Source organism: Marmota marmota, unplaced genomic scaffold (assembly GCF_001458135.2).
Source record: "Marmota marmota marmota unplaced genomic scaffold, marMar, whole genome shotgun sequence".
NCBI classification, from domain to species: domain Eukaryota; kingdom Metazoa; phylum Chordata; class Mammalia; order Rodentia; family Sciuridae; genus Marmota; species Marmota marmota.
This window is the reverse complement of record NW_025999968.1, coordinates 47,839,090-47,853,721: the sequence shown is the minus strand read 5'-3', so window position 1 is coordinate 47,853,721 and position 14,632 is coordinate 47,839,090. Positions and strand designations below refer to the sequence as shown.

General features: G+C 36.8%; 1 long non-coding RNA gene across 1 annotated transcript in view; it reads left to right on the top strand.

Annotated features, from left to right (window-relative positions):
• The first annotated feature begins 3,996 nt into the window (after nucleotides 1–3,996).
• The window catches only part of LOC125616869, a 20,055-nt gene continuing 9,419 nt past the window's right edge, over nucleotides 3,997–14,632 (top strand). The window contains exon 1 of the long non-coding RNA XR_007347654.1: nucleotides 3,997–4,062. This is a non-coding gene — a long non-coding RNA (uncharacterized LOC125616869). The remainder of the gene's footprint in view (nucleotides 4,063–14,632) is intronic.

The following is a 14,632-nucleotide window of genomic DNA, read 5'->3' as shown; positions in this document are numbered from 1 at the left end:
CCCTCCTCCGGAGCACGGGTCCCCTGGCAGGGGGGTGCAGAACGACCCCAGAGCAGGCTCTGCCCGAAGGTGCAGCGGCGAACAGGCCACCGAGACGCTCGAGGCTGCAGTCCAGCCTTCGGAGGACAGGGCTCGGCACGCAGCCCAGCTCCAACCTCTAGGTGCAGCTGCCGGACAGTGTATACAGAGCCATCAAGACAGCAAGCCTATTCAGCATAAATTAAATGAAGGTCTACTCTGTGACAGAATCTGTCCTAATCACTGATCACAATCGTCAGTTTTGTGTCTGCTCGACTAGACTCTCATTCCCAGGTCCCAGGTATTCAATAGAATAATGATCTAAGTGATGCTACAAAGATATTTTGTGGATGTGATCCAGATTTATAATTAATTGCCTCCAAATGAAACAGATTTTCCTACATGGTTTGGTACTCTTTTGGGTTAATTTAAAGGGCTGCAGAGTTGAAGTGTTCCTGAAGAAGTAATTATGACTGTGGAATGCAATTCATCATTGTGCTTGAGAGTTACAACCAGCCCTTCCTGATGGCCTGTGCTATGGAGTATGAATTTACCTTACAAGCCCCACAAAGTACATAAGACAGATTTTTGTATAATAAATTAATCATCAACTATTGGTAGATAAATAGAGATACCCTATTCATTCTGTTTCTTTGGTAGAGACTTAAACTGATATGATTTTAGTAAAAGGGGTTAGGGTTCAAGGTACAAATGTAAAACATAAGCAAATATATAAAAGGGGTTTTGATATTTTGTAATTAGTAGGGACTAGAGGATTTTCAGACTTGATATAAAAACCCTAGATTACCTTGAACAAAGTGCTGGTAGAGATATGAATGTTAAAGTTACTTCTAGAAAAGCTCAGAAGTGTTATGTTATGGGAAATCAAAGGAATGTCAATACTTATTGTATAGTGGCAACTTATTAACTGAATTGCTCTCTATATTTATGTGAAAAGGAAAATTTGTAAGTGATGAACTTGGATATTTATCTGAGATTTCAAGCAAAATGTTCAAAGTGCAGTTTGAATGTTGTTTTATTTTCCTGTATTAGTAAAGTATGAGTGGAAAGCAGTAAACTGAAGAAAGAATTGTTATAGAAAAAATAAAAAGAGCCAACACTTGATTAACTGGAGAAATTCTCATCAAATCCAGACTACAAAAGATGGCAAAATTCGAAGATACTTGATTGGTAAAGTATACTCTGGAGAGAAGTTCCAAAGTGTTGCTATACAACCTCCTTTCAGTGCTGAAGAGATTTGGTATATGTGAATCACCTCAGCCATCTCAGCAAAAGATAAGAATACAGAGAGGATTAACCAAGAAAGATTTTACAAAGACCATCTCATCGAACAAAGAACTCTCCATGACATACACAGGAGAGCCACAACATTTTTGAGAATGTCATATCAGCAGGAACATTGTCAGCTGGAACTGAAAGTAACAGAGACAGAAAAGGGACAGAATTAACAAAGTTTGCCAGACTTCAAAAATTGTAGAGACAAGAAACAGGTAGACAAAACTTACTCAACTTCAGATAAGTTTTACCATTGAAGAAAAATCAGGTATGACTCTCAAAGCAGTGTAATAGGCCCACAGCTTTGGGCCACAAAAGATCATTCACAGGCCCTGAAACATAATGGGATTTTTCCCACTGGATTTCAAAATTGGTTGGAACCAGCAACTCCTTTCTACCTTCCATTTTCTTCTCTTGGGTATGGGAAATTCTATAATTATTTTACTATGTTTGCCCCACCATTGTATTTTGTGAACAGATAATATATTCTCTATATTCATAGATCCACAGATGGAGAAGTTTGAATCATAGACAGAATCTCATGGATTCTCACCTTAGGTGATTTAGGTGATGAGATTTGGAATTTTTCACCTGAAGACATTTAATAAGATTTTGGACTTCAGCTTATTCTGCAATTGATTGAGACCATTAGAGATAATGGGATGGTGCATGTTTTAGTTAGCTTTTCCATCATGGTCAGAACAAGAACAACTTAGAGAAGGAAAGTTTATTTGGGATTCGTCATTGCAGAGGTTCAGTTCATGATTGTCTAGCTGCATTGCTCTGGGCCTGAGTTGAGACACCACATCCTCAGGGAAGGGCCCAGTCAAGGAAATCTGCCTTGCTGGTGGGGCCAGCAATCAGACAGAGATGGTAAAGGGACCTCAGGGGAAATGCATCCTTCCAGGACACATATACTCGAATGACCCACCTCCTGCAGCCACAATCCACCTATCTATAGTTACCACACAGTCATTCAAACTAGGATGGACTGTTTAGGTTACAACTCTTACAATCCAGTCACTTTACCTCTGAACATTGCTGCTTTAACACAGGAGATTTGTATCCAAATCATAACAATGCAAATGTATTTTGCATATGAGATGGATATGGAACTTCAGTGATGGGGAGAAGAGGATTAAATTATAGGAGATTGAATGATGGTCTCCCAAGATTCTAGTCCTTGGAAGATGTGGTAACATAATTAGGAGGAAATATTTATAGATATGATTAAGTTAAGAAAGTTGAGATGGGGGATTACCCTGGATTATCTAGTTGGGCCATATAAATGCCATCACATTTCTCTTTATAAAGGAAAACAGAAATTTGACACAGATGGAGAGGAGAAAGCAGTGGGACCATGTAAGGATGCAACCATAAACCAACAGATGCAAAGAGCCACCAGAAGCTGGAAGACATAAAGAACAGCTCCTCTCCTCAAATGAGGCAGGAAAGTAGACCACCCATAGGTAGGCAGGGTAAGGGCCTTAGAAAAGGGAAGGAGGGAAGGATACCATGCCATCCTAGAAGAAGACATCAGCCCTAGAGAACACCCTGTGTCTGCCCTTGACAATTACAACCACAACAGTTCCCTCTTGGCTAGAACATCTTGTCATTGCCTCTGACAGCTTCAAGCACAACTGTTCTAGTAGTTACCCCTACCCCTAGCCCTAGCAATAGTCAACCACAAAATCTACCCCTGCCCCAAGAAATTCCTCTTGGACTAACAAACCCTCCCTCCCACTTATGCTGGTAAAGGCTTAGAAATCACTTTTCTCCATATTTGCTAAAGAAGACAAAATAGAGTTGATTGTTCCTTTTCTGGGTCCTATATTTACATATTATCCAACCAATCACCTAGAGTGAAGATCAAGTTCACAAAAAAACTAAACAAAAGGCACACACTGGCATCCCACTTTTGAGACTCCTCCGTATTCAAGAGCCCTGCTTTCTTTTCTTTTCTTTCTTTCTTTTTTAATTTTTTCCTATTATTCTAAAAACTCCTGTTACTTTGCTCTCATTCTTGTATCTGCGGATTTCATTCTTCAAATTTGTGAGTCAAAGACTCCACCCATCAATGCTCCATTTTATAAAACCACCTGTTGAAAGCAGTCCTCAGAAGACTTGAGTTGGTTCAGCGACTTTTTAATTTCTCACCTCCATAGCTGTACATTATTTCAAGTCACTCGGTTTGTGATAATTTGTTGAAGAAGACACAGGAAACTAATAAAGATACAAAAAAGAGTAGGACAAGGATTCTTCCACAAAGATGGTCACAGTCTTAGGGTCCAAAGGCATGTCAAAAGTCATTGAAGTAAGAGTTAGAAGGGCACACAAGAGAAAGGATTCGTTTCTCCTTGAGTCAGGGTGCAAATCACAAATGTTTTTCAGCTTAGAAATTAGATGTATTTTATCCAGAAAAATAATAGAAAGAAGGTGATTAAACTAACAAAAACAAAGTAAAAAGGCACAGAGGTAATGAAAGTTTGCCTTTCTATTGAATCCACACAATGGAACTGAAACTTACTTGACTGGAGAAATGATGAGTGAAATGATAGAAATGAAGCTAAGGAGGTAAGCTGAAGACACTGAACTTTACCTAAGACATGGAGAACTCTAGAAAGATTTTTAAAGCAGTAAGTCAACAGGGTTTTACAAAATACTATTTGGTTCACATTTTAAACTGTTCACCATAGAAACCACGTACAGAAGAAACTAGATGGGGTCAGACAGAGACCAGGAGGCCAGGTAAGGAACAATGGCAACACCTTTGGTGAGATTATATGACAGAAGGGAGAGAAGGAGCGGAACTTAGAGTTATTTTTGAGGTCAAATTTCTGGGACTTGCTGACCAAATAAATATTAGGAATGAGAAAGAATACAAGGCTTTTTACTGCAACCAGTGACCAGATACAATGTCATTAGCTGAAAAAAGAATGATGAGGGGAATTGTGGACTGTTTACACCATTCATTCATTTACTTAATAAATATTTACTCTCCACCTACTTTGTCCGGATTCTGAGCTAGTAATGTTCAGTAATGTTCCAGATGCTTAATGGGGTCAATTAACACAAGCAAGGTGAAGAAGGATACGAGTCACTGAGACACTTATGCCAGTTTTTGTTTATTTTTGTTTTGGGGGGTTTTATTATTGGTTTTGATTTAGATTTTTGAGTGTGTGGGCAGTGTGGGAAGGAGAGATTGTAGGTGAGGTGGTTTTAATTGGGGATGATGATGATCTTGGAATTGAGGAAGGTGAAGAGTTGTCACTACTAGGGCTGAATCATATGTCAATAACAATGTCAGTGTTGCCTTGGATACCAATGAACTTGATAATGTTTTTTGCTGATGGATTGTCTATGAAAGCCTTTGCTTTAAATATAAATGACACACCATAAGCAGAGGCTCCAGTGAATACTCCATAGCATTGCTACTGTGTGGTCCTGCAGTAGAGCCACATTGAATTATTAGAGGCCCTACAAACTACTTGGTACTATAAGAAAATGACTTCCACTCCACAGGACATTGCTGCAAGGGAAATGTTATTGTAATAGATATGGAAACTGGTAGTTTTCTCATTTTATTACATGAATAAAATATTATTTGGGACATTTTAATAGATGAGGAATTTCACTGGCAGAACTGAGATTCAAACCAAACATGTGACTCTTCAAACCCAAAGTCATGCTGTTCCCAGCCTTTTGAGCTTCCTTATAAACACTCAGCTTAAAATCCTAAAGTAATCAACTCACATAATTCTTCTTCTGGTGGCTTTGACCTAGATTCAGTTCTTTGGAAGAAAAAAAAAATTGTACTTTTTCTATTACCATCAAATTTTAGCATAATCACAGGCATTGTCTTTAGTGGGTTTGAAGATCAAGGAGAACATGAGCACTTCAACTGGAGATGCCACATCTTTGGAAATTCAAAAGACATTTATTACTTTTTAACCAAAGTGTACAATTCACCATAATATTTAAGCTAAATAAAAAGTTATAGCATAGAATCATTCGATGAAAAATGATTTTTGTTGTTTTTTAAGCATGAAAGGTTGACAACATGGACTTATTGACTCTCCTTTATTTTTTCATAAACACTAAAAGTTAGAATAATTAATCAAATTATTCTCCTGGTCTTCTGGGCCAATTTTTTTCATCCCTGTCACACCCCTCACCTCTCCAAAATCTCCTTTCTTCATTTTTAGCCAACATCCTTGTTTCCTATGTATTGAGAAAACAGAACTCCCCAAACTATGAATTTTATCTAAAGTGTGTTTAGCTCTGTTGGATATGCAGTAGTCCCTGTTTATCCTAGGGAATTTGTTTCTGGACACCCCCAGACCACAAAACCCAATGATACTGGAATTTCTTATGTAAGATAGCATCCTATTTGTACATAACCTACACAATCATCCTGCATACTTTAAATAATTTCTAGACTATTTTTTTTAAATTTTTATTAGTTATTGATGGACCTTTATTTATTTATTTGTTTATATGTGGTGCTGAGAATCAAACCCAGTGCCTCATACATGCTAGGCAAGCGCTCTACCACTGAGCCACAATCCCAGCCCTCTAGATTATATTTAATATCTAGTACAATGTCGAAACTGAGTTCTGTATGGTGCTGTTAAAAAATAATGAAAGGGAGAAATTGTATTGCTCAGTATAGATGCAAATCTTTTCAAATGTCTCCAATCCATGGCTGGTTGAATTCACCATTTATTGAATCCACTAATGCAGAACCTATGTTTACAGAGGGCCAACTCTATACAGGAAGAAGAAAAGGGAGAAGTATACAAGATCAATCTTTAGCTATTGGGAAAAGTCATTGGATGATGACAGAAATTAGTAAATCAAGAAAAAACATTAACACAACATCTAGAGATATGGAAATAAATATCTAGTTAGCAGTCAAAACACTTTAAAAATGCAAACAGTTGCTTCTGAGGAATACAGCTAGTGGGTCTACATATGAATGGGGATGCTATTTTTTTCACCTAAGCCTTTTAGCATTTTTTCAGATCTAAGGAACAAACAAACAAACAAAAACGAATAAAATTGTCGAATGAAAGGCTGTAAGAAAATACATGCAAATTATAATTGCTTTATTATTAAGGTGTTATTCTGGATAGGTACCATGTTTTTCTCAACTTTTTTCAATGTTATGCAATCCAAACGATTTACCAAGAAGTCTTCATAAGGAGTACTTTCTTTTATATTTTATTCAACTTTAGAAACAGTTTAAGTGCCCTTTAAAAAAGTAACACATTGGTGAGGAAAGGGGAAAGTACTGGAATTTTTTGTTTGTGTATATTAAACCTTAGTGCTATAGCCAGAGTAAGGGATTACTCTTAGCTGGGGCCATTATTGGACTCAACACAAGATGAGGGGCGACAGAAGTATTTATCAGCAATAAAGGAGCTGCCATTTTTATCAGGAAATTGACAACACCAAAGAAAGAAAGTACCCAGGAGTGTTGCCAGCACTGGAAAGTGGGTAAACTGGGGTGATGATAAGTCCAGTTTCTTTTCTGCAGAATCAGTGACTAGACCTTAGTCCATGACAATTCACCAAAGTGATTAGAATCTCTGAGCTGTTTAGGTCGATAGCAAGAGGACCTCAGAAGGTGGTGCACTGATACCTCTGAATGATAACCCATCAGAATGTATCAACAAGATATGTTCTTGACAAGGACAGCTTTGGAATTCATGAAAATGGCTCGGTTTCTGAATCTCTAATTTAAATTTCACAGTATCTGTACCCCAGAAACAAAGATGAAGATGATATTTCTTTCAAAGCCTTTGCCTTTGCCTTCTATAATTTTCCTAGATCATTCTAATACTAATAATGTTGAATTCTAATAATGTTGAATTTCAAGCTAATCACTCAGGCCATAGATTAAATGATTAAAGTGGATTTCAGTTTTCAAATAAAATGTTGTAATAAAGAATAGTTTCCTATTAACAGCCTGATGCTCATATTTTGCCATTGATCAGAACATCTATAAAAATTAAATATTTGTCATTCTTATAAACAAATGCTACATAGCATAAAGACTTTCAGTATATATTATTAACATATTTGAACAATAAAATAATTAGACACAATGAGCTTCCAGAGAAAAAAGAATATTGATTAATAAAAATAAAGTAGGAGGGGTTGGGGCTGTGGCTCATTGTTCACGTGCTTGCCTAGCAAGCGTGGTGAGGCACTGGGTTCGATTCTCAGCACCACATATAAATAAAATAAATGTCCATCAACAACTAAAAATTTTAAAGAAAAAAAAATTAAAAATTAAAAAAAGATAAAATAAGATTTTGAATGGGAAAATGTTTACATTAGTTCCCACTCTGATATACATGAGCTTTTTGGTTTTATTCAAGTCACATGTCACTTTATAACCTAAATGTACTTATAAGCAAAATACAGTTTGTACTGTCTCTCTCAAAATCTCTTAAGGGATAAAATATACACAACTGCCCAAAAAGATTGCTATAGTGATTGCTCAAAATGTTTGGTTAGGCTGGGGTTGTGGCTCAGTGTTAGAGCACTTGACTGGCACATGTGAGCACTGGGTTCGATCCTCAGAACCACAGAAATAAAGAAATAAATAAAGAAAGGAAGGAAGGAAGGAAGGAAGGAAGGAAGGAAGGAAGGAAGGGAGGAAGGAAGGAAGGAAGGAAGGAAGAAGGAAGAAAGGTAGGTATTGTGTCCATCTACAACTAAAAAAAATCTTTCAAAAATGCTTAATTATTAGTACAAAATGAATCACGTGAGCACAAAGGTATAAAGCAAAGCTTTATATAATGTAGCTGACATTGTTATTATTTCCCCCCCATCTTGATTATTGACAGGGAATGGTTGAGACAAAGCACCAAGAAGAACCCAGGCAGGTATAACTGACTGGGCTATCAAGAGGTCATTGAAGTCAAGGACCCAGGACATAGGGTCTTAAATATTAGTGCAGGTCAGAGAACAGACAGTGCCAGTGATGCAGTTCTGCGTGGCCTTCTGCCAGGGCTCTGAGTAAGTGGAAGAGCACTGAGCTGGTGACTCATTAGCAGTCAAGTTGCTGTAAGTGGGGAACCACCTGTAGTTAAGACAAGTGCCCCATTGAATTTAGGAGAACATGAGAAAACTCAGGAAAGACTGATCTCTTTGAAGCGAGGTGCAAAGTCTTCAGTTCAGGGTCACATTGCTTTCTAGGAATTCCTTCTGGCCATGCCTATGTCTGGTGAAAGCTTCTCTTCCAAGCCTACATTTTTGGAGGAAACAGGGACAGAGGAATTGGAGGTCCCTATAGCTACCTGTACTTAGGTGCTGCCTTCTTAATAACACTGAGGAATATGGATTACCCTTAAATGAAAAGTAAGAGGAAAGAAAAGAAGGGAGGAAAGAAGGGATGGAAGGAGGGGAAGGGAAGAAGAAAGAAAAATTATTTCCCTTTAGTTTTGTGTATAACCCATAGACAGGAAAGGCCCTGGTACTTAGAGTTCTGTCTCAGGTATACTTAAATTATACTTAAATTCAGTTTTCTAAACCCAAACACTATCACCATTCACAGTATCCATGTTTCTTTCCCCCCATCTTCTCCAGAGCACTTTCCTTATCATGGAAGTTAAATCCTGAGTAGACATTGTCATTACTACTTGATAGTTTTCTGTCTCTTCTGACTTCACTGTTTTATCTTTATTAGCTCACTAGTTCCCTCTGATCCTCCAACTGGACCTAAATCAGGCTTCATTTTCTCCTATTTTGTTTTTCTAAACTTAAAATATTCACACACAAACACAAAGATTCTGCCTCCTGTCACTCCCTTTTCTTTCTTCTCATTTCTAAATTTCCAACAACCTTAGTCCTCCTATTTTCTCTGTGTTGTCTCATGGTTTACTGGGGTTGTAGGGCTTCAAAAAAGAATAAGACATAGTACAAGATTCTTGTCACATCCTAACACCGTTACATCCATTTTCTTTCAGAGCTAGGTATATATTAGTTCAGGACCTCCTAGCTCTGAGGGGTTAGGTTGAGAAATAAACTGAGATCTGCTTTAGTTCCTCCTACATGTGATCTGATGTTTGTCTCTAGCAGCCTTTTAAAATTCTATCCTTATTCTGTATGCTAGGCATTTTCATGATAATGTGCCTTGATATGTTTCTGTTGTAATTTTGCACCTTTAGGGTTCAATAAGCCTCTTGTATTTGGTGTTCCATTTCATTCTTTAGATCTGGGAAATTTTCTGATATTATTTCATTGAAAAGATTGTGCCTTCCTTTGGTTTGTATCTCCATGCTTTCATCTATCCTGATAAATCTTAAATTTGGTCTTTTCATGTTATCTCATATTTCTTAGAAGTTCTGTTCATGGTTTCTTAAAATCTTTTTTCTTTTTTTTTAATTTTTATTATTAGTAGTTCAAAACATTACATAGCTCTTGACATATCATATTTCATACATTTGATTCAAGTGGGTTATGAACTCCCATTTTTACCCAGTATACAGATTGCAGAATCACATCGGTTACACATCCACATTTTAACATACTGCCATACTAGTGTCTGTTGTACTCTGTTGCCTTTAAAATCTTTTTTCCATGGTCAACTCTATTTTCAAGATTATATATTTAGTCTTCATGGCCTGAGGTTGTCTTCCAAGTGATCTAGTCTATTGCTGGTACTTTCTACTGAATTTTTAATTTGGTTTATTGTTTCCTTCATTTCAAGAATTTCTGTTTGTTTTTTCAGAGTTTCTTTATTGAAGTGATATTTTGCTACTGGTATTTGCTCTCTTATATCATCCTTTACTTTGCAGATCNTTTCCTTTTTTTTTTTTTTTTGTTTACCCATCTTTCAGAGAAGCCACTGCCTGCTTTTTTGATTTCACTCCATGGAGCACCCAGGAATGTAACTCTATTCTGCTATCTTGGATCTCTCCTCATTTTATTTTTTTAGTTAAAAGAAGGAAAAAACATATATGATGCACCCTTTTTATTTGTCATATGACAAAATTAAATATATTTATCTATTTTTTTGCATTTATAAGGTCTTGATTTAACATCTGAGCAGCCATCTTAAATGTCAACTGTCGTTCTTATGAAATAAGTTTCACTTTCCAGTACTTCCTATTACCCGAACTCCCCGCACCCCCATTAATGACCTACTCCATGGTACCATAACCCTGCGCCCATCCCAGAAGGACAGGACCCTTTGCTCTGGAAAGCCCGTGGTGCCATCAACCTAAGCCAATCCCATGCTATTCCCACCCGCCCAGCTCTGACACAAGCACCCCTGAGCCTCTCCCACAGCACCACAGCTATGACTACAAATCCCTACCCCACAAAAGCTGAACCCCCAAACATCTCGGGCCTCTCTCCTCTCTATAGAGAGATGGGCTTTATTTTTCAGCTTTGACAGATAAACTTTCGTGTGGATCTCTGCCTGGTTTCAGTCCTTCAATTCTTGCTCGCCTGTCTCTTGCTTTCTCTCTTCCCTTTCAGCATTCATTCTATTTTTCCTGTGTGCTTATCTTCCTTCTTCATAATTAATATTTTAAACAGTTCCTACATAAGCTCCTCTTGACTGATGATAAAATTCTTAATCTTGGAAACAAATATTTTAACCTTTATTTTGCACTTACTTGTGGAAGATAATAAGGTTAGTTATAAAATTGTATACTTAAACAATTATTTTCCCTTAGTCCTTTAAGGACTTTAATTTGCTATTTTTGTTATGCATTTTTGCTGACTCAGGTTCACTAAAGATTTATCAGTCTGGGTTTCCCCCCATTCTGGTGGCTATTAACAGTGACAGTAGTCTCTATTGTTAGGAAAAGTAAGTGCAATGAGCCTAAATAGAAATTATTTGTACTAATTCACTTTTGTACTCAGAGCAAACTTTATCTAATGAATTTTGGAAAATAGTCAAATATTTTCTCTTCATATACCACTTCTCTATCATTCTCTACATTCCCTTATGCTCTTGAGTTCTTCCTAATTAACATATTCATCTTTTACTGTTCTTTTACTTTTTCTTTCACTTATGTACTGCACATGAATTCTTTTGAACCTTCTTTAAAATCATTAGCTGTGTTCTACTATATGTAGCTTATAAAATCCATTACAATAGGTTTACATAGAATATTTTTGATTTTCAAAATTTATAATCAATTCCTTTCCATAGTTCTCTTTTTTCATTCTCTTTTTTCATTTCACCTTAATGCAACTTTATAATATTCTATGCTTTAGTAGAACTTATTTCTACATTTATCTCTTCAATTTTCTTAGAAACTTTGTTTAAAGTTTGTGTCAACCTCCCCTGAAGTGAAATTCATATTTTTGTTATATGTATAGATGCTCCTCAGCTTACAGTGGAGTAACATTCTGATAAACTAATCATAAGTTGAAAATATCACAAATCGAAGATGCTTTTAACACCCTTAACCTACACAGCATCCTAGGTTAGCAACACAGTGTGCCATGTTCGGTTGCTTTCCTTCCTGATCATATCACTGACACTGCCCTACATCAGAGTGTCAGTTGTACCACATTATCACTAGCCTGGGAAATGATCAAAATCAAGTTCTAGTTTCTGATCTTGTTTTTATTGAATGTGTATTGATTTTATACCATCATTCAGAAAATTGCAAATTAGACCATTGTGAATCAGGGAAATCTATGTACTTTAGCATCTGATTTCTTTCTTTCTTTCTTTCCTCCCTCCCTTCCTCCCTCCCTCCCTTCCTTCCTTCCGAACTTAGAGTCACTTTACCACGGAACCACATTCCCAACCTTTTTTTTTTTTTGAACTGTCATATTTTATTTTATTTTTATTTTTATTATTTTGAGACAGGGTCTCAAGAAGTTTCTTAGCCTTGCAAAGTTCCTGATGCTGGCATCAAACTTGGAATCCTCCTGCCTCAGCCCACTGAATCACTGGAATTAAAGGCATGCTCAACCATGCCTAGCATCTGATTTCCGTGTAACATCTTTCCTGTATCTCAGTGGGGTTGTTTTCGTTTGATTGCCTTTCCATTCATTTTCCTCTGTGCTATTCTATCTCTGCTTAACCATCATTAACTGTTAAGATTGCATCATCTGAGGGCTCCTGGTGAAAGAAACACTGGGGACCACAGACATGTTTACCAATCCACTATGTTCCTGGGTTCATCTTTTGGCTTCTGAGATTGGTCTCATCACAAACCTGGTTCAGAGCTTACTACAGTCCATTGCTGCAGACAGCAGTTACTTGTCACTTTCTTAAACTCACTGACAAGACCTAGGGATGTTGTCTTGAAGTTTCAGGTCTTGAGTAATAAGGCTAACTGCAAGGCGCCATTTATTTATATCACTTTGTTTTTGCCCTATTATCCTTTAAGGACCAAAACTTTAGTTGTCACTTGTCTGTTTATTATAGAATTCAAAACGACTGACTTTTGACTTAGAGTTTCTGATCCAAAGAGGTATTCTTTAAAGAATGCTTATTTCTCTTCATTTTCTATTTTAGCTTACCCATCATTATTCCATGTGTAATTATTAATTTACAACTGTATGTGCTTATCAATGCAACTTTAAGTACAAGAGTAAACTTCTCGTGCCTTTCTGACCATAAGTGTTCACACCTTGTTTTCTTATAAAATATGAATTTTTCAAAACAAAAGAATAATTAAAAGAATGTCAAGTTATACATCACCACTCTGTCTCTAATAGCTCTAACAACAACAACATATAAGAGCCATATACACTGGACCTAGCATTATACAGAAGACTCTTGGTATGAGCTGGTAATGCTGACATATTTTGGAGTAATAGTCACAACTCTTCCTGAACCAACTGAGAAATAAACCTCAGAGGCAGATAAGGATTAAAACATACATAGGAAAACCTAACTGGAACATGATTGGAACTTGATTCACTTTTTTCTAATTTATTTAATCCAAGAGAGCTTATAGGGTAAACAAGACATCTAGCAAGCTTGTGGAATGAACTTCTAAGCACAGAGAATTATCCTACACCCTCTGCAAAAGGTCACATATGCTCAAGATTGTGCTTGTCAGCTTTCTATTGCTATAGCAAATCCCTGGTATAACCAATTTGTAAAGAGAAAAAAAATATTTTTATTCAGTTCTTGGTCATTTAGCCCTGTTACTTTTCAGTCTGTAACAAGGAGCAGCCTTGATGGCAGGGAGCATGTGGCAGAGCAAGGCTGCTCAATTCACAACTAGGACAGAAAGAAAAAGGAAAGGATTGGGATCCTACTATTCCTTTCAAAGACATACTTCCAAAGGCTTCCCATTAGATCTTACTCCTTTTATGGTTTAGATATGAGGTGTCCCTCAAAAACTCATGTGTGAGACAATGTAAGAATGTTCAGAAGTGAAATGAATACATTATTATGAGAACTGTAACCTCATCAGTGGATTAATCCACTTATATGGATTAACTGAATAGTAACTGTAGGCATATAGGATATGACTATAGGAAGTAAATTATTGGGGACTTGCCTTTGTGGGTTATATTTTTTTCCCTGGTGAGTGGAGCTCTTTTTCCTGGCTGTCATGAACTGAGTAGCTTTCCTCCTCCACATCCGTCAGCCATGATGTTCTGCCTCACTTTGTGCTCAGAATTATAAAGTCAGTCATCTATAGACTGAATCTATGAAATTGTGAGCCAAAATAATTTTTTTCTCCTTTAAATTGTTTTTGTGTCTTTGGGTCACAGCAACAAAATGTTGACTTAAAAGACCCCTTAAAGGTTTTGGTACCTCTCAATGCTGCCAACCTAATGATGAAGTCTTTACCATATGACCTTTTGGGGATACCTATCCAAACCTTAGCAAAAGCCACCACATTATTTATACCCAACTGGTAAATGCAAACCAATGTTTGTCTCTCTTTTTCTCAGGAGAAAAGACAATGAGAGAGGGAAATCAACCTGCAATATGCTCTTATTTATGAATATGTCTGTGAATTATCTGAAGAGTTTGTGAAAAATGCAGATCCGGTCCAACCAGGGTGTGGCCTGAGGTTTTGTACTTCTCACATGCTCCCAAGTCAGGCAGATGCTGGTTTTGAGTAGCAACTTCCTAGAGTGGGGCTTTCGATGTCCATTCAGGGGATGCCTAAGGTCACAAATATTTTTTCATAATACAAAGCCATTCAGTGGAGTGTTTTGGTGGGTACATGGCATATGTTGGTTAAACCACTAAAGATAAAAGATGTGAAAATCCTAATATCTTTTATAAAGAAATTTACACACACACACACACACACACACATATATATATATATATATATATATATATATATATATATTTTTTTTTTTT